Raw genomic sequence first — 20,161 nt, forward strand, 5'->3', positions numbered from 1 at the left:
TCCACCAGAAATAAGCCAGAGTTCAATCCCATGTCATATGTGTAAGGGAAACTGGGAAATATTGACTGGAATATGTCTATGAAGGAAAAGAAGACAAATACAGTGAATAGCTAGCATTTTCTGCCACAGCCTGCCCACTAGAAACCACTTATCCATTTGTACATTTCTTCTCACAAATAAAACATGCTGGCACTCCTTTCCAAGGAGACAACCGAAAGTTCTATCCAATTCAAAGTCCAGAATCACGTGGTCAGGTGCAGCTTTTGTCATCATATTCAGAAGGAAGTCCAACGACCATCACATCAGAAAGAAATATTATCTCTCCTCCAACATAAAAGAACTGGACTTCCCATCTTAGCATTGGAGAAGTTTGCTTGATTGACCTGAGACTGTTCTCTGGTAGAAATTCCCAGAGCCCTTGCCTCCTCTGACTCTTAGGTTCTTTGTTGTATGACTCTTCTTAGCCACATCTGAAGAGGTGTTGGATATCCCTGCTTTTGTGGCCGCTCAGATTTCACAGTCTAATTCTAACTAGTGCAGGTTTAGGGGCCCAAATTGGTTTTAAGTCTTGAATAATCTAAAGCTTTTTCAGATCACACTAATGACTTCCTTGGGTTGACAAGTGTTTTCCTTGGCCTTATCTGTAGTTTTCTTTAATATAGATTATACTTTTTTATATTTTTATCCAGTAAGTTTTTAATATTTTTGTCCAGTAAGTTTTGTGTGCAGAACATAGGAAAAGAGGTCTTTCCAGATACTGTTTCTAACTCTGCTAATTTTATTTTGCTTTCTCTTCAGTGTTCCTCTCCTTCAAATTAATAACAGCTGTCTACCTATGTTGAGCCCATCTAAAAGAATAGGTTTGGGTGGGAAGACAATAGCCACTTCTTTGTTTGTGAATTTTGTGATACATTTTTATCTATTTAACATAGTCCTTCATTGATTCCCTGGTCTTCAGCTATAGTTTGAATTAGTGAAGTTGTTAAATAGAAAAATCTGAATGATTTAAATGCCACATTAAAAAGAACAGCTCAAATAGACAAGGAACCATGTATTTGTATATAGGGTATAAACGTTTAAGAAGACATGCATATACACAGTGATTTTACAGCATCTCTTTAATATATTCTCTCTGATTAAAGCTAAATCCTGCTCTGTCAGTATTAAGTATTAAGGGGATTGTTGAAATGGGGACTAGGAACTGGAAACTGGGCATTACAGCAGTGTGGGGGGGTTGGAGGTGGGAAGAGGAAAGCTCATCTTTCCAGTTTAGGGCAAAACATATTGGTGAACTATTACAAAATGATAGATAGATAGATAAGTAGATAGATAGGTAGGTAGGTAGGTAGGTAGGTAGGTAGGTAGGTAGAGGTAGGGAGAATAAATCCGTCCTTGGTGGTAAAGTTTTATTAGATTTAAAGATGACTCTCCTAGAGGATCAGAATGCAGAGTATCTTAATTATCTTGACTCTACTAAGACTTTTTTTTTAGATTTTTTTTATTTTTTATTATTTATTTATTTATTTATTTCTCTCCCCTTCCCCCCTCCCCCCAGTTATCTGCTGTCTGTGTCCATTCACTGTGTGTTCTTCTGTGACCACTTCTATCCTTATCAACTGCACAGGAATCTATGTTTCTTTTTGTTGTGTCATCTTGTTGTGTCAGCTCTCCGTGTGTGCGGTGCCATTCCTGGGCAGGCTGCACTTTCTTTTGTGCTGGGTGGCTCTCCTTACGGGGCGCACTCCATGCATGTGGGGCTCCCCTATGCGGGGGACACCCCCGCATGGCAGGGCACTCCTTGCGCACATCAGCACTGCGCATGGGCCAGCTCCGCATGGGTCAAGGAGGCCTGGGGTTTGAACTGAGGACCTCCCGTGTGTGCCCTATTCATTGGGCTCTGGTGCTTGGTGTCCCTATATGTAAAACAAGATTTAGCTCTCTCTTTTCTAAAGCTATTCCTGTCTGAAATTCTCCTCCTATTAAGGATTAAACAAACAGGTTGTTTTTCCTAGTTGTAGACAAGAAGTGGGTTGAGGTTGCAAGAACTGGATTAATGCAGATATATTAAGAAGAAAATTAAAACAGAGACCACTAAATAAGAAGTTGGAGTGCTGAAATGTGAACCAAGTCTGCAATGGTCATAAATGAACAGCATCCTAAATGAAAGGTAATAGCAAGAGTTGCCTTTCTAGGAGTGACATATAAATTAATGTTTGAGATAATTAAAAAGACATTATTAATGGAACAGCAAAATCTGAAATAGGCATAAAGGTCAAAGTACACACAAATACTCACATACACACATTTGTGCACAAACCAAATCAACATATGAAAATCAGCACAAACAATACAAAATCTATGTCTATCTCATAGGAAACAGAGATAATAGAAAAGTAGCCTTTCTTACAATTTGTGGTAATAAAGCTATGTCCATGGAGAGTAATTCAAGCTTGAAGAATGCCACATCCGTGTTCTTTTCCCTCACAAATGTAGGCATTGCATTAAAATGTCAGAGTTGCGAACTGCAAATAGAAACCAGGAATTCCTTTTCCCAGCTTTAAATGTTAAGTAGGAAAATTAACTTCACATTCTAATTAGTAAAATCCTGAAATTAATTATTTCCTACTGATTGGTGTTTCCTATACAATTTAATCCATTAAAAGATGTCAATCACTGGTTCAAATGCATTCTCTACAATAGTATTTTTAAAACTATATTCTGATTTGTTTTATTACAATGTGAAAGACAGCTTGGCAAAAGATTTAATAATGAAAGTGTCTCTGTGGCCAGCCTAATATGGAAGTTTCTAGTGCCCAAGGGAAAGGAATATCTTGCCAGATGGCAATTTAAAGTTTAAGTAAAACAACAGATTTCTATAAATAATACTGCTTTCAGGAAACATGATAAAAGGAGATAGTCAAACATCAAATTCCTCTGAAACAGACAAAAAAATGTGGAAATCAGAGAAAGCAAATGCTTCACTACTTGCAACCTAGCCTAAATACAATGGCAGACTATTTTTTTTTCTTGTCTTATTGCTAGAACACTAACCTCTGAGCCTGTGTCTTAATCTATTAAAATGAGAATAATAAACTCTAAAATGTGTTAAGTATTTGTTATTCAGCACAAGGTAATGTGGGTGAATAAAGTTGTGGATACAATCTAAGGTATATAGTAGCGTTTAATTTACAAACCTGGGTATCATTCTCTTCGCTGAAGTGGCTATATAAACTTTTTGTGTCCCTTTCTCAGATAAATTTGAAATTGGACCCCAAGAGAGAAAGAATTTTCTCACATTCCTATGAAAATGTCCTTAGAGAGTAGTAAAAATGCCCAATGTCAAGGCAGTGTTATGTGTCAATGAGTTGCCTCAATGCTTGATTGCAATAACTGATGTCGAAATAGGAGTATGGCATTTTGTAGTTACCCACAAGGATTTTCTTTCCTGAGTTATATTGGGAAGTTTCTGAAGAACAGTGGGCCAAAATATAAGCATGTCATTTTAAAGATGCTGGGGGACTCAGAAGTGATGGTTATACTGAGGGAATGAGATGTCGGCAACGTGTATTAGGAGCTATCCTTAGAGAAGGGGAGTCCTAATCAGCCCTGCAGACCAACACGCTTCCTTAGCTACTTAAACCAGCATGAGCGGGGGTTTCTATAAATTCCTCCTGAAATGATTAGAACTGATACACAAAAGAAACAAATCTGACACCAAAGCCTAAAGGTTCATAATTTCATCTGATGAAATCAGACCAATGATTTATTTTAAACTATTATTACTTTTAGCAGAACCTATAAAGATATTCTGACTAGAGAAAAAACTGACAACACCAAAGTGTGTAGTAGTAGATGAACAAAGAAGACTTACACAAAAAAAGTAGGAAGTTAAAAGTGACTGTGGAATCTATGTGAAAAATTAGCAAAGTTCGTCCATACTGAGTACTAAAGTGGTCCGGGTGAAGTTGAGCTGTTTTACTTGTACTCAATTATTGAATGATCAAAACAAGTATATCTGGGGAAGCAAATGTGACTCAATTGATAGAGTGTCCACCTACCATATAGAGGGTCCAGGGTTCACTACCCAGGTTCTCCTGACCCATGTGGTGAGCTGGCCCATGTGCAGTACTGCTGCACACAAGGAGTGCCGTGCCACATGGGGGCATCCCCCGCTTAGGGGTGCCACACGTGCAAGGAGTGAGCCCTGCAAGGAGAGTCACCCTGCATGAAAAAAGTGCAGCCCGCCCAGGAGTGGTGCCGCACACACAGAGAGCTGACACAGCAAGATGTCACAACAAAAAGAGACGCAGTTTCCAGTACTGCCTGACAATGCAAGCAGATGCAGAAGAACAATCAGTGAATGGACACAGTAGACAACAGGGGGGAAGAGGAGAGAAATAAATAAAAAAAATAAATCTTAAAAAAAAAAGTATATCTGATAGGCACTATTATTTCTGCATTTAACAGAAGAAAGTGTTAAGTAGGTAAGAAGGGAATAGTAAGTCACTCAGCTGGAGCTTCAAGCGAGTCTATCTGAACACTGTGTTGTTTATTGTGAAAGAGAAAGAGAATAAAGCTGCACTGGAGATGTTTCATTTTCTGAAAGAGTTTCCATTCCAGGTCCAGTCTAACTATTTCCTTATTATTAATCACATGTACATCACAAAGCTGCTTGTGTCTCTGTTCCTTGCAGTCAAATGGACCAATCTAGAAATTCAGGGGTTGGTAGAGGGAAGGGACACTGGAACAAGACGGTGCCTTGTGCTCAGAGCAGGAACCTGGAATCAGGGTCAAATTAGCAGCAAAGAAAATTGATGCTGAGTAAAAAATATGTGATGCTGGAAAGAAATGGGCCCTGAGCACAACTGATTGGTGAGAATCAAGTTATTTCTGCTGTGATAAGAAGAAAGTAGGAGTAGCTTGAAATAACGTTCAGTCTAAAGGAAGCATTGGAATCTCAAAAATTTTAGTTGGAGCTCCACATTGCTATATATATAATACCTGGAAACTAGACTAAATGGATTTTGCCCTCAGCTGCACATGCAAAAATGGCTCTGTCACATTTTCTTTCAGCATTATTAGTTATGGGTTCATGCTCTTTTACCCTTTAAAAAAAGGTGAGGTCTATAGTGGTAAAAAGCATTTGAGTCTCAATTTACCACTTACTAGTTGAGCCATTTGGAGAGGTCACTGAGTCCCAATTTCTTGGTATGTAAAATGGAGGTTTTACTATCCTTGTCATATGTTGAGAAGAATAAAATGGAAAACATGTGTAAATTACCTGCCTCTGTGCCCCACTGGTAATTCCATATGGTTCACTATTATGTTACTGTAACTACTATGATTAGTATTGCATATATAAAGTATCCAACCATATAGCAAAATATCTGAAATATGGCACTCAGTGAAAGAAAGTTCCAATTTTTTCCACATGTAATTATTTTAAATTGCTTTCTGATGGAAAACTTTCACAGTGATAGATTTTTCAGAACCTCTGAATTTTAGGATTAAGATGATTATGGATATAAAGATAAGTTAATTTAAATATTCAAAGCTTATTGAGACCTAGATTCACCTCCTTCTTAATATCCAAAAGCTTAATCCTGTTGCTTATAGTTTTGCTTCAGACTTAGCTTCCTTTTAATTACTGATAATTCATATATTGTCCCTTTCTTTGTCTTTGTCACTTTAATTTTAATTGTAGCACTCCATAAGCCATCTCTGTCTTCTTAGAAAATGCAGTTAACTTTTAGCTCTATCCTAATTGCTCTGATAGCATGTCTCTTTCACTGCTCCAATAAAATTCTAGCTGTTTCCTTCCGATGTTTTTCCTATACACAAACTATGTATCCTATTATTTCCTTTTCTAATGGTAGGAAAGCTACTATTACATCATCATATCCTCTTATTTTATTCCATACTCAGGTGCTTACATTATAAACTAGGAGATCGGTGCCCAGGCTATCTGGAGTTTTCAAAACTATTGCCTCTGCTATAAAGTTATAGGCGGATGTGTGTGTACGTGTGTGTGTGTGTGTGTATGAAAGTTCTCTCACATATAATTGTGTAATATTTATATATTACTCTAGCCCTCTTTGAATTAGTGTAAGCATCCTATGTCCTTTTTCTTTCTTTACTTTTAACCTACTTTAATCCATTTGTCTTATTTTGGTGCATTTTTAGGTAACAGCTGGGCTTATGTTTTTATTCAATCTGACAGTATTTACCTTTTAATAAGGATTTAGATCATTTAAATTAATGTGATTATTTATATGATTAAGTATATTTTCTATTTGTCTCATCTAATGTTGCCTTTTTTTCCCTCTTTATCTGCCTTTGTTTGGATTAACTATTTTTTATTGTTCCATTTTATCTCTTTTTATGGTTTATTAGCTATCACTCTTTGTATTGTTATTTTTATGGTTGGTTTACAACTTATGATAGATACCTTTAACTTATTGCAGCCTACCTTCATGTAATATTATACCACTACAAATACATGTAATATGAGAACCTTGTATCAGTATACTCCCATTTCTCTCCTCCCGCCCTTTATGCTACCATTGTCATGTTTTAGCTTTGCATATGTTATAGAATCAATGATACATTGCTATTGTTTTTATTTAAACAATTGATTACATTTTAAAGATGTTTAAATAATAAAGCTCACATATTTAGCCATGCCGTCATTATTTCCCATGTTCTTCCTTCCCTTGTGAAAATCCAGGCATCAAACCAGTATAATTTTCCTTCTGCATGGAGGGTTTCCTTTAACATTTCTTCAAATACAAGTTGGCTGAAAATGATTTCTTTCAGATTTTCATGTCTGAAGAAGTCATTTTGCCCTCCTTTTTAAGATTTACTTTTGCCAGGTGTAGAATTGTAATTGATCTTTTCTTTCAGTACTTTAGACATGTTGCTCCACTATCTTCTCGCTTATACTGTTTGCAGAGAGAAATGTTCCATATTCTTGATCTTTGCATGATTTTTTTCTCTGGCTGCTTTTAAGATTTTCTCATTATCACTTGTTTTGAGCAATTTGATTAAGTGTCTTTCAGTAGTTTTCATAATGTTCTCTGTTCATAAGGATTATTGAACTTTTTGGAAAATGCAGGGTTGTATATATCAAATTTGAAAAATATTCAACCATTATTTCTCAAATATATTTTTCTGCCTCTCTTGCTCTCTCCTTTCATGTGGGGATCCCAAATATATCTATTAGTGCTTGAAATTGTCCACAGTTCACTTATGCTCTTGCAATTTTTTCCTTTGTTGTTCTTTAAGGGTTGGAAAATATTTAATTTTTGTTGTCATGTCTTCGAGTTCACTATTCTTTCCTTCTTCAGTGTCTAATCTGCTATTAATCTCATCTAATATATTTATCATCTCAGAAGTTCTATTTTGGTCATTCTATTATTACTTCCATGTCTCTGTTGAACAATTTTAACATGATTTTATGTCCATTTCTACTAAATTTAACACTTATGCCAGTTCTCAGTTCATTATTGTTTGATTGATTTTTTTCCTAATAATGGATTATATTTTCCTGCAACTTTGTATGCTTGATAATCTTTAATTGTGGACTTTACCCTTTTGGGTGCTGGACACTTTTGTGTACCCTTCACCCAGCCTCCTCCAATGATAAGATCTTGCATAATTATGTACAATATCAAAACTAGGAAATTGACACTGATACAATCCACAGAGCTCATTTGGATTTCCCCATTTGGGCATGCATTCATTTGGATCTGTGCTGTATAGCTCCATGAAGTTTTATCACAGATGTAGATATGAAGAATCACCACTACAATCAAGATACTTAACTGTGCTATCACCACAGACTCCCTCATGATACCTTTTTATAGCTATCCCACCTGCCTCCATACCCAACCCCTGGAAACATCTATTCTATCTCTATAATTGCAATTTCACAAAAGTTTTTAACTATTGTCAAGAGCATATATACTTTTTAGGTTGGATTTTTCACTCACCGTAACTTCCTTGAGGTTCATCAAAGTAGTTCTATGCATGAATGGTTTGTTCCTTTCATTTGATAAATAAAATTCATTGGCAGATTTTTGCATTGGCAGTATCATAGCCAATGAGATCTATCCGAGGTGAAATTATTGCTAATTGAAAACATTTCCCAATATCCCACCATGATTTCTTTAAATATAGTTGGCATGGACAATTTTTTTACAATCTCTATGGAGATAATTGTATGTTTGTTTAACTAGTCACTCATTGAAGGACATTGGATAGTTACCAGTTGTTGACTATTACAATAAGGCTGTTATGAAAATTCATGCACAAATTTCTGCATGAAAATAAGTCTTCATTTCTCTGGAGTAAATAAATACCCAAGATTGAAATTACTGGATTGCATACTAAGTCTATTTTTCATTTAAAGAAACTCCAAATATTTTTCAGAGTGGCTGTACAATTTCAAATTCCCACCAGGAATGTATGAGTGATCCAATTTCTCTGCATCCTTGCCAGCATTTGACATATCACTATTTTTTATTTTAGCCATCTGGTAGACATGTTATGATATTTCATTGTGAGATTAATTTGTCTTTTCCTGTTGGGTAATGATGTTGAGCATCTTTTCATGTGTTTATTTTCTATCTGTATATCCTCTTCTGTGAAATATCTATATATGTCTTCTGCATATTGTCTTTTATTAATAAAAATAATTCTTTATCTTTAAAGAAACTTTAGATTACATAAATGTTATATTGAAAATATAGGGGATTCCCAAATAACCCATCTCTTCCTCCCACACTTTTCTCCTTTAACAATATCTTTCATTATTGTGGTACATTTTTTACAATTGATGAACAAACACTGAAGCATTTCTACTAACCATGGTCTATAGTTTACATTATGCTTTACACTTTGCACTGCATAATTTTTGAGATTTTGACAAAATGTATAATTTCTGCCTATTTTCTAATTAGAATATTTGTTTTCTCAGTGTTGTGTTTGAGAGATTTTTTTAATGTATTCTAGGTAAAACATTTATCAGATATGTAACTTATAAGTATTTTCTCCCAGGCTGTAATTTTTCTTTACATCCTTTTACTAGAACCTTTTCAGATCAAAAGTTTTAATTTTGAGGATTGTTTTCCTTTTATGGATTGTTATCTTGGTGTCAAGACTAAGAAATCTCTGCCTCGTCCTATGTTTGTTTTCCTCTAGAACTTTTATAATTTTTCATTTTACATTAAAGTTCATAATTCATTTTGAGTTAATCTTTGTGAGATGTGCATTATAGATTGAGGTTTGTATTTTTACCTATGAAAGCCCAATTTTTCCAGCACCATTAACTGAAAAGGCTACATTCTTCCCACCTAGTTGCTTTTGTTCCTTTGTCAAATATTTGTTTGATATACTTGTGTGAATCTAGTTCTACGTTCTCTATTCTGTTCCATTGATTTATGTGTCTATCTCTCTACCTAACACTACATTATCTTGATTACAATAGCTATAAAGTAAACCTTAACTTCAGGGAGAGGGATTACATTTTTTAACATTGTTTTGAATTAATAATAATTAATAATAAGCTTATGTATGGCTACAAAAAAACATTGCTAAGATATCAAAGAGGACTGCATTAAAACTATAGCTATTAGGGACACTAGACATCATTGCTATATCGTGTCTTTCAATCCATACACACATCATTTATCACTTTTACTATTTCCACCATGTGCAGCAATTTAATAAGGTATATGAAAATAAAACAAATATTATTATAGTGCATTTTAGTTCAGTAATATAGATCAACAAACTATTTGTCACTTTATTGTGAGAAAAATCTCTCGAAATGCACACCTACAATTTTAGAGTCCTGTTTAACACCCATCAGAGCACAGTTATTTTCTTCAAGAAAGAACTCAAATTCTATAAAACATCTGCAAGGCCTTTCCCATAAAGATAATACATTTATTTTTAGCTCTCAATTATATTGTAATATTTAAGAGTATTTTCTTACAATTCCCCAATAGTTTTGAATACTGGAATTTTCTTTGCAGGCAATTTCCAGGTTAATTTTAAAAATATAAAAATAGTATTTTTTTATGTTCAAGGTACTGCAGTAAATGTACATAAGATTTCTTTTAACATGTCATCTTATTCTACATGTCTCTGACCCAAATTTTCTACTAAAATGTAGAGATTTTATATCTCCAATATAATTTAATTGCACATTTAGCATAAATTGAAGCACTTACTTTATTATAGATGACATGACAAAATTTTGCATTTTTCAAACCTATTTTAAAAGGTATTATATAAAACATAAAAAGAAAAATAGAGATGAAACAGTGTATTTCTGGATATAACTTTTAATTTGCTTAAGTGAAAATTTGTTAGCTATTGTGTGTTTTCTTGAAATACATAGTGAAATTTAATGGAATGTGAAAAACAGGAAATTTGACGGGATTGGTAAAATAAACTTATTGTATGTTGGCACTCAATATTCTAAAGGATAATCTTTAGATAAAATTATTCCATTGTCAATAAAATTTTGACACATTAGAATAATTTATTAGATTAAAATATAGTGTGGTAGGTGAATAAATTGTCAAAATATTTTTTTAATTTACAACATAGAACATTATCATACATTGTGAAAGGTCAGAATTTTACTCATTATTCAAAAAAGGTAAAAAATAGGAAAATTTCTCCTTTGAACACTACATCTGCTGTTGTTAATTTTAAATCTGAGTTATTAACAATTATAAAACAGATGTATACAAATATTTTCCACTCCTGAGAACACTCATATACTATTTATTTTCCATTATGTGTCATCTTAAGGCATTCCATTGAAAAGGGAAAAAGTACATGTGAAGCGTTAATTTTATATGTCAGCTTGGCTAGGGTACTGTGACCATTTGGTCAAACACCAGTCTAGATGTTGCTGTGAAAGTACTTTGTAGAACCTTTGGGTCTCTGTAACCCTCAGGAGAACCAGTACCTGGGGTTGTATCTACTTTGGCTGTCTCTGAGACCTTGCTGAGGCGTGCATAAGCATGACCCCTCTGATGACCTCCTGACTCTCTTTTGGAGACGCATAGCCATATAAACTCATTTGTCCTTTCCATTTCTCCCTTTTATTCAAGGTCAAAAAGCAATTTTTAACACCTGATATTACATGTAGGCTGAGATATTCTGCTGGTCCGAGTTGAACATTTTATTCAAGGTCTCTTTCTAGTTACATCATCAGCTGGTGTTTGGTAGTAATCCCTTGGTGCCAGGGAGGCTCATCCCCAGGAGTCATGTCCCATGCTGAGGGGAAGGCAATGCATTTATATGCTGAGTTTGGCTTAGAGATTGGCCACATTTGAGCAACATGGAAGCTCTCAGGAGGTAATTCGTAGGCACCCTGCAGCTCTAGGTCTAGTTCATCTATCAGGCGCACAGGCTCATAAGCATAGTCATCAGTATCAAGGGCTCATTATTGGACCAGCCTTCATTATTGTTCTTTGCCATTGCACTTGGGGGATTGTTGCTGTTCAATTGGAGAATGTAATAGAACTCCCCTGGCTAGGAACTCAGCACTTCCTCAGTTGTCATTTCTAACTGTAACTACTATGAAAATATCCAAACATTTTTATGTACTCTGTATACATGCCCTGGAGAACTTCCTCCAACCATGTGCCATCCATCAATAACACCCCACACCAGTGTTCCTCCCCTGCCATAGTTGAAACTCTCTGTGGTCCAAAACTTCTTCAAAAATGCAGCCTAATATATTGTCAGGTTCCATTAATAGTAAAATGGAATATAGTGATGGGTTTAAAGGTTAGATATAAAATACATATTAATTTAGAAAAATTAAATAAAGAAAAAATAAATTGGGGTATCAAAAAATGAAAAAGCTTTGTTTTTGATGTTTTGCCTTTCATCACTGCAATAGGTGTTGCCCTGTATATACAGTGGCAAGGCAAATTCTTCATTCCTTCCTCAGTGTGTACATCCTTTTTTTTTTCCTCATTATTAAGTTTGTCTTCACAAAAGTTTTAGATCACAGTAATTCACTTATACAATATTGGGTACTCCCACATATCCAACATAAAACATTTTGTCGCTCCCCCGGCAATGATTTTTTTACATGTTCATATAATATTTGCTGCAGCTGATGTACAGATATTGAAACAATAGCTTTCAAACATGGTTCCATTTGGGTTTACATTATGGTTTATATTTTAAACTATTCAATTTTCTAAATTTTTAGTTATCTTATGTTTAACATTATAGTTTTCATTTTAGCCTATAGACTTTTACACATTTTTGGTGTAATTTAACATGTCCTATATCCATCATTGCATGATCTTGTGGAACATTTCCATTGCCCCACAGTTACACTGATTCCACATATTCAACACCTCTTTCCCCCTCCCTTCAGGGCCCACAGTGACAATCAATCTTCATTACTTGAAGGACCATATTCACAGATACTTGCAACAATATTGAGAGTTTGACATACTCGACTGCTCTAATTCATCGGGAGCTCCCAATTCTCTCAAGAGATACAATTCCCTTTCTTTGAGAGCATCAGTCCTCCCCAGGATGTGGGTATACCTTCACTCTCATTGTGTGGGTCTCCACCCAGTGAAGTAACTCACTGACAAAATGAGCACTCACACACTCCCTAGAAGCCTGCCCTGTGTCAGATGCCCCCTTAAGTATCTTAAACAGATAAACTTTCTTATTATATTTTTTAAAGAGTTTTCTCAATATTATAGTTTCAGCCACATACCTGACAATCCCCTATTTTCAAATGTTCACCCCACCCTCCCCCCCAATTTCTTGGGCCATCTGACCCATCCTCCCATCCCTAGCCCCCCTCAACCCCTCAAAGCCCCACCCAAATGTATCCTTATACCCCCATTTTATTTCTTCCCTGCACAAATATTTACCTCCAGGTTATCATAGATTTCAGCCATGTAGGTGTCAGCTCACAACCTTCCTCTCCTCCAACTACCTTTAAGCCTATCACCCAGTCCCTAGTTCTCTGAAACAGCTTGGTTTACTTACTTCATATCAGAGAGATCATGTAGTATTTCTGGAGCTCAGTGCCATGTCAGTAGGCCCTACTTTGGAGTTTGTGTTTCTGAGTATGAGGAGTTGGACTCAGATGTAATCTTTCTACACATGCCTCTTCTGTCACTTTTACTGGACCTGTGTTTGGCACTGGGGTTGGTGTATACTCAGGAGACCTGAATCTCTGGGCTGTCCATGTGACAGCCAGGCCCTGGGTCTCAGGAGACTTGCAACTCCTACCCTCTGGTTTATTGGACTTACCCCAGCCAGCTAACAGGGAGGTGAAGAAGGTCAACCATCACACCAAGGAGCCAAGAGTGCCTACAACTGCAAGCAGGAGAGTTGCATCCATGATCCATGTGGAATCTTAGCTCTCTCCTGATATAAAGGTGGAATGGACATAACCATCCCGGGGTCCACAGGATGGAAGAATAGTGTATGGATTAGAGTGGACTTACTGATATTGTGATTAGTAGTGGAAGGAATTGTAGCATGGATGTGGAGAAAGTGGCCATGGTATCTGCTGATGGTAGGGAGACGAAGAAGAGATATGATGTGGGGACATTTTCAGGACTTGGAGTTATCCTGGGTGGTACTGCAGGGACAGATATTGGACATTGTACATCCTGCCATGGCCTACTGGGTGGACTGGGGGAGAGCGTAGGCTATGGTGTAAACCATTATCCGTGTGGTACAGCAGTGCTCCAAAATGTATTCACCAAGTGCAATGAATGTCCCATGATGCTGAAAGAGGTTGTTGATATGGGAAGAGTGGGGTAAGGGGGGACCGCTTATATTTTTTGAATGTAACATTTTTAAAAAACAGAGAAAAAAAAGAAAAAAAAGAAGGTACTTTGTAGATGTGATTAGCATCTACAATCAGTTGACTTTAAGCAAAGAAGATTACCCTCTCTAATGTGGTTGGGCCACATCCAATCAGTTAAAGGCCTTTAATAGCAAAAACTGAAGTTTCTTGGAAAAGAAATAGTTCTGCTCAAAATTGCTATTCCACTCCAGCTAAGTTTCCAGCCAGTTGGCCTGCCTTATGAAATTCAAACTTGGGAGACCCCACACTTATGTGACTCAATTATTTAAAATTAATCACAGATCTTCTTGGATCTGTTTCTCTGGAAAACCCCAACTGATAAAGTACACTATTATTTGCAATGAAAATTTTAAAGGATTATCCAATTGCATCCTGAATAAGGTCTGTTGTGATCATTGGTAAAAAGAAAATATTGCTCCATGTTTCAGGCTAAATCCTTGAAACTACTCTGATATTAAACAATTTGAAATTCACGAAAAGCATCACCCACTTTTCAGGAGAAAACAGGTCTTATACCTAAACCTGAATTATGATCTGATTCTAATAATTTTGCTGCCCTCCTTACCTGAAGCTATTACGTTTTTTTTCACAGAAAAGATTAAAGAATCTGGGGTCAGATAAGAGATAGATACAGAGACAGAGATGGGGAGATATGTAGAAATATATTTATTTTGAAAGAAGCACTTTCCTGTAGAATAATTACACAAGATAAGTGTCTTGATCTCTGTCTTCTCTTGCGCTTTTAAAATACAAAATGGGCTTGGAAATCTGATGCAATTGGAACTTGGCACTGTTTTTATTCCTTCAGTGTTTATCCAAGAAATTTTATTTTGTAAACTTTACTTAGTAGACATTGATGTAGAAAGCATACAGTGTATGGGTGTGCAGCTGGGTAAATTTTCAGAAAGGGAAACCACAATGTACAAGCACCCAGTTTAAAAAACAAAAACAAAAACAAAGAACTTCATCTAAACCACAGAAACTTCTGCTGCCTTTCAGTCAATACATCAGCAAGTGTAATCACTCTTGCCACTTTCATCAGCATATAATATATATATAAGGAATGTATACTCTTGTGTTAGGTTATATTTGTGAGTTTCTTCCATGTCCTTATAAGTATGGTATATTCATCTTCCTTTAAATGAACTGATCACAATTTCTTTACTCATTCTAGTATATTTGAGCATTTAAATTGATTTCAGGCTTTGGGCTATTGAGAGTAACGCTGCTATGAGAATTCTTATACATGCCTTTTGGTGAATAAGATCATGCAAAGCACATTGAATAAAAGTGGTGAAAGTAGGTGCCCTTCCTTTAAATAACAAATCATCATTAACTATATGTTTTCTCTTTTCTGTAAGTTATTTATAGTGTTTTTCAGGTTAAGGAAGTACCTTTCTCTTTCTAATTTGTTCAGTTCTTTTAACATGAAAGTGTATTGAATTTTCTCAACTACTTTTTCTGAATCTATTGAGTTGATTGAGATTTCTTCCTTTATTTGTTAATGTGAAATATATTGATTGGTTTTCTAAAGTTCAACCAACTTTGTAATCTTGAAAAAAGCTTTAGTTTTTCAGGGTATAGTATATATGTGTACACATGTATCCACTGCCCCCGCCCCACATAAACACAGTGTAAAATTATACAAAATACATGCTTCCAAATAGATATATATTAGTCAGAATATAGTTTTCTGAATTTTATTGCTAATATTTTGTTTGGATTTTTTTTTTCATTTTAATCTCCTCAGCAATATTGACCAGTACTTTTCTTGTAATTTCCTTGTCAGGTTTCAGTCAGCTCATAAACTTGGGAAGTGTTCATAATTTTTTATTCTGTGGATACTTTTGGGTGAGAAAAGTGCTCTTTAAAGATTCCTATCATCATCATTTACTTTAATATTTTTCTAATTTCCATTATGTTTCTCATTTAATTCCTTGGTTATTTAGTAATTGTTCCTAGGTTATTCATTTTTGAACAGCAGGAAATTTTCTGGTTATTCTTTTGATAAATTTTGTTATGATCAGAGATTAGCCTGAAGTGTTTAAATTCTTTGAATTTTGTTGAGGCTTGCTTTAGGGGACAGCAAACAGTCAATTTTGGTAAATTGCTCTTGAAAAAAATGTATATACTATCTGTCTAGGGTTCTTTCCTATATAACTTAAGAATTAACCTTTTTTATTTTGTTGTTCAGGTCTTCAGCATCTTTTCTGATTTTGTGTTTGCTTGTTCCATTCTTCCATTATGATTGTGAATTTGTTTCTGTCAAATTTTACTCTTCATGGTTAGAAACTCTATAATCATATGCTTATTTAGAATATTAATATGTTTCTTGTGGTTGACCTCATTATTACTGTGCAAAGCCTCTATTTTTCTTTAGGATTACTTCTTGCCTTTGCCTCTATTTTGCAAAGTGATTGAATTACTTTTGATTTGTGTTTCAAGGGTATATCATTTGCCATCATATTATTTTAAGCACTCTGCTTTTATACATGTCTGTCTATTTTAGGTAGCATATGGTTGTTTTTGTTTAAGCAGTCTGACAATCTAAATTTTTCACTTTGAGTTCATTTACATGCAAAGTAATTATTGGTAAACTTGGTATGGTGGTTTAAAGCTGTATGTTCTTAAAGATAATCCATTTCTGTGTATGTATATCCATTGTAAGTAGGATCTTTTGATGAGGCTACTTGAGTTAAGGGGTGACCCACCTCATTCAGGATGGGTTTTAATCCTCTCACAGGAATCCCTTATAAATAGGATGAGTGCAGAGTGAGAGAAAAACCCACAGAAGCAAGAAACTGATAGCAATGAAACCCAGAAGAGAATGGAGAGACTAGTAGAACTGCCATGTGCTTTGCCATGTGACAGAGGAGCCAAGGATCACCAGCAGACAGTCTTCAGGAAGAAAGCAAAGCTTTGATGACATCTTGATTTGGACATTTTCCCAGACTTTAATCATAAGCAAATAAATTCCCGTTTTCTAAACCATGGTCACACATGTTCATTGCAACTTTTCAGCAGTAATCTCAGATTTTAAAAAATATATTTTAGTATAAGTATGTCCCATGAAATACATGTACATGTATATACTTTAAAAAATCTGATGTTTATACGAAATTCAAAGTTATCTGTGTGCCCTGTATGAATGTGTTATTTAATACATTTCATGGGATCTGCTTTGAGTAGCCTAGGAAACTAAAAAACTTATAAAAAAGATTTTTAAATATTATCAAAATAAGAGTTTTCTATTTAACTCATTTGTTTTGTGATTTTATCAGTTCCGGATTGCCTTCTATATATAAATTGAATATTTTTATTATTTAAGTTTGCTTTACAAATTTTCCAACTTATTTTTTTTTAAATCCTACTAAGTGGCTACCTTTGAGTTAATAGTATTTTATCTTTGACACATTATAGTCTAACACAATTATTTATATATTACACTTTTCATTTCCTCAATAGTAGTAGACCTTAGAAAATCTTAATGTCATTTACTCTATTCTACCATAGTCCATGGACATTTAAAAATTCATAGAATAGTGTGTGGTTTTGTATAGCCAGTATTCAGTCAATATCCATTTTATTTACCTTTATATTTATCTTTTCTGGAGATTTTCCTCTTTTTTTTTTTTACAAATCTGCTTTTCTCTAGGGAGATTTTTTTGCCAGAACAACTCCCAACCATATTTCTTTTATTATAGGTTTGCAGGTGAAATTTTGTCTCAGTTTTAAATTGTCTGAAAACCTCTGTATCTCACCATTATTTTTGGAAAACATTTTAACTGAATATATAGATGCCTAGAATTGGAGGTAAGTCCTTTCAGCACTTGGAATGTTCAACTCCTTTGTCTACTGCTTCTATCACACCTGGGAAAAGTCAGTTGTCAGTTTCATTGTTGCTCCTTTGGGAAAAAAATGTGATTTATTTTCTCTGTTTGCTGTTATTTTCTCTTTGTCTTTGATTGGTCTTACTAGGATATGCCTAGGTGTAGTTCATAGTAAATTTACATTATTTCAGTTTTTCAGTACTTCTTGGATGTGTTTTAAATAACTCTTGGCTAACATATGTTTCAATATTGATTTTTGCCCTACTTTTTATGCTTTCTACATCTGGACTCCATTTATTTATTTATTTATTTATTTATTTATTTATTTATTTATTTATTTATTTCTCTCCCCTTCCTCCCATCCCAGTTGTCTGTTCTCTGTGTCTATTAGCTGCATCTTCTTTGTCTGCTCCTGCTGTCAGCGGCACGGGAATCTGTGTTTCTTTTTGTTGCATTATCTTGTTGTGTCAGCTCTCCGTGTGTGCAGCTCCATTCCTGGGCAGGCTGCACTTTCTTTTGCACTGGGCAGCTCTCCTTATGGGGTGCACTCCTTGCACATGGGGCCCCCCTACACGGCACGGCACTCCTTGCATGCATCAGCACTGTGCATGGGCCAGCTCCACACAGGTCAAGGAGGCCTGGGGTTTGAACTGCGGACCTCCATGTGGTAGATGGATGCCCTAACCACTGGACCAAGTCTGCTGCCTCCATTAATATTAATATTGGACCTATCTTCTGAGTCTGACATTTTCTCTAAAACTCATTTTTTTCCTCTGTGGATATGTTAAAGTATTTTATTTGGTCATATCATGACATTCAATTATCTTGTTTTTTACTTTCTCTAATCTAAAATTAAACTGTTCTAATACATTATTTAATTTTATTTAATATTTTTTCAGGCCTATAACTTCCATTTGGTTATTTTTTGCAGGTTCTAATTACTGATGAATTTGTTTATATTTTCATGAATTTTCTCCAGCTTCTCCATTACTTTCTTGTACATGAGAGTTATTTTAAAATGATTTTCATCAAACTTGTATCTACATTACCGAGAGGTCTATTTATATTTTTTCCACTTGCTTTTTATCTTTATGATTTTGTCTTTTGCCATGCTTTTTAACTTCTGATTGAATTATAGATATTGTCTTTCTAAAATATTTTAGAGGTTTATATGTTATCTTCATTTTATTTTCTGTATATGGAGTATGCTATACAGATAAAATTGTGACTAAACATTTTAATTATGATTAATCCAAATTGTGTTGAAATTCTAGTAAGGTTTATTCTACCTCTGACTTGTACTGCTTTCCAGGTTTTTATTTTGTTTTACTTTTTTTCACTAAGAATATGATGTACCTTACAGTGTCCTTCCTTTCTTACATAACAAACTCTAATCTCTGTCACATTAGAATTATGAAAATACCTCTTGGGTTCTTCAGAGGCTTTCTGCTAGTTTTTAGCCTAGCAATCCCAGATTTGCAAATGTGCTGAATAAAAACTGGTTGTGTGTGTGAAGGTTCTAAATTTATATCCATAGTTCCTCTATGTCTTCTGTCTTTTTCAGCAAACCTTTCCAGGCTTTAAAATGGTTTTTCAACCTCCTGCAAATGCCTGGATTTAGCAAATGTCCCCACGTTAAAAATGGATGAAAATGTACTCTCCGAGGTGCAATCATATATAAATGATTCCAATCATATATAAATGAACAATGTCAAATATAATTATTATCTTTAATCTTCTCCTGAAAAAGAATGCTATTTTCTAGCATTTTAATTCTGTATTTCATCTCTCCAAATAAACTATACTTGTTAACACTTATATTGTCTTAGTTAAGCCTTATCTATAACATAATGCACTATAATGGTGTCTTGGACTTTCATCCTGGGACATTTTATTTTTTCTTAAATGTATATCCTTTGAAACACAGACATTTATTACAACTACCTGCATAGGTCTTTGTGTAAACTGCATGAGTTTTCATGCATTATTCATTTTCATTTTTGAAATCTGAATGAAAATTATTCTGTTGTAAAAAAATTCAATGAATGCAGTCTCCTAAATATATTCTTATAAAAAAGAAACACTGGTGGTGGGGAGGACAAGATGGTGGCAGAGTAAGGAGCTCCTAGAGTCAGCTCGTGCTACAGGGCAGTTATAAATCACCCAGAGCTACCTAAAGCACCTGTTTGGGGGTTCCAGGAGACCAAAAGAGCATCCTGCAACATCCTTGAAAGATAGGAAGGAGGAGACTGCCCAATTGAAGAGAAGATTCATGAGTAGAGCCCTCCACACCATGAAGGCCAATACCCATATTCCACTGGCAGTGCAAGCCTCTTTGGGAGATATTCTGTGGCTGGATTGGAACAGGGGGAAGAGACAGATGGGCACCAACTTCAGCTACTGATCAGAAAGTTTGGCTGACTAAAGTATAATCCTAAGGACAGGTAAAGTT

General features: G+C 35.0%; 1 protein-coding gene and 1 non-coding gene across 2 annotated transcripts in view; both read left to right on the forward strand.

The window, feature by feature from the left end:
• The window catches only part of PIK3C2G (phosphatidylinositol-4-phosphate 3-kinase catalytic subunit type 2 gamma), a 646,925-nt gene that overhangs the window by 14,745 nt on the left and 612,019 nt on the right, over positions 1-20,161 (forward strand). The gene's annotated exons all lie outside the window — the stretch shown is intronic.
• Positions 8,073-8,214, forward strand: LOC111761952 (U4 spliceosomal RNA). The gene has a single exon (XR_002795176.1). It is a non-coding gene; the product is annotated as a U4 spliceosomal RNA (small nuclear RNA).

The sequence above is a fragment of the Dasypus novemcinctus genome, chromosome 20 (assembly GCF_030445035.2).
Source record: "Dasypus novemcinctus isolate mDasNov1 chromosome 20, mDasNov1.1.hap2, whole genome shotgun sequence".
In the NCBI taxonomy this organism is placed as follows: domain Eukaryota; kingdom Metazoa; phylum Chordata; class Mammalia; order Cingulata; family Dasypodidae; genus Dasypus; species Dasypus novemcinctus.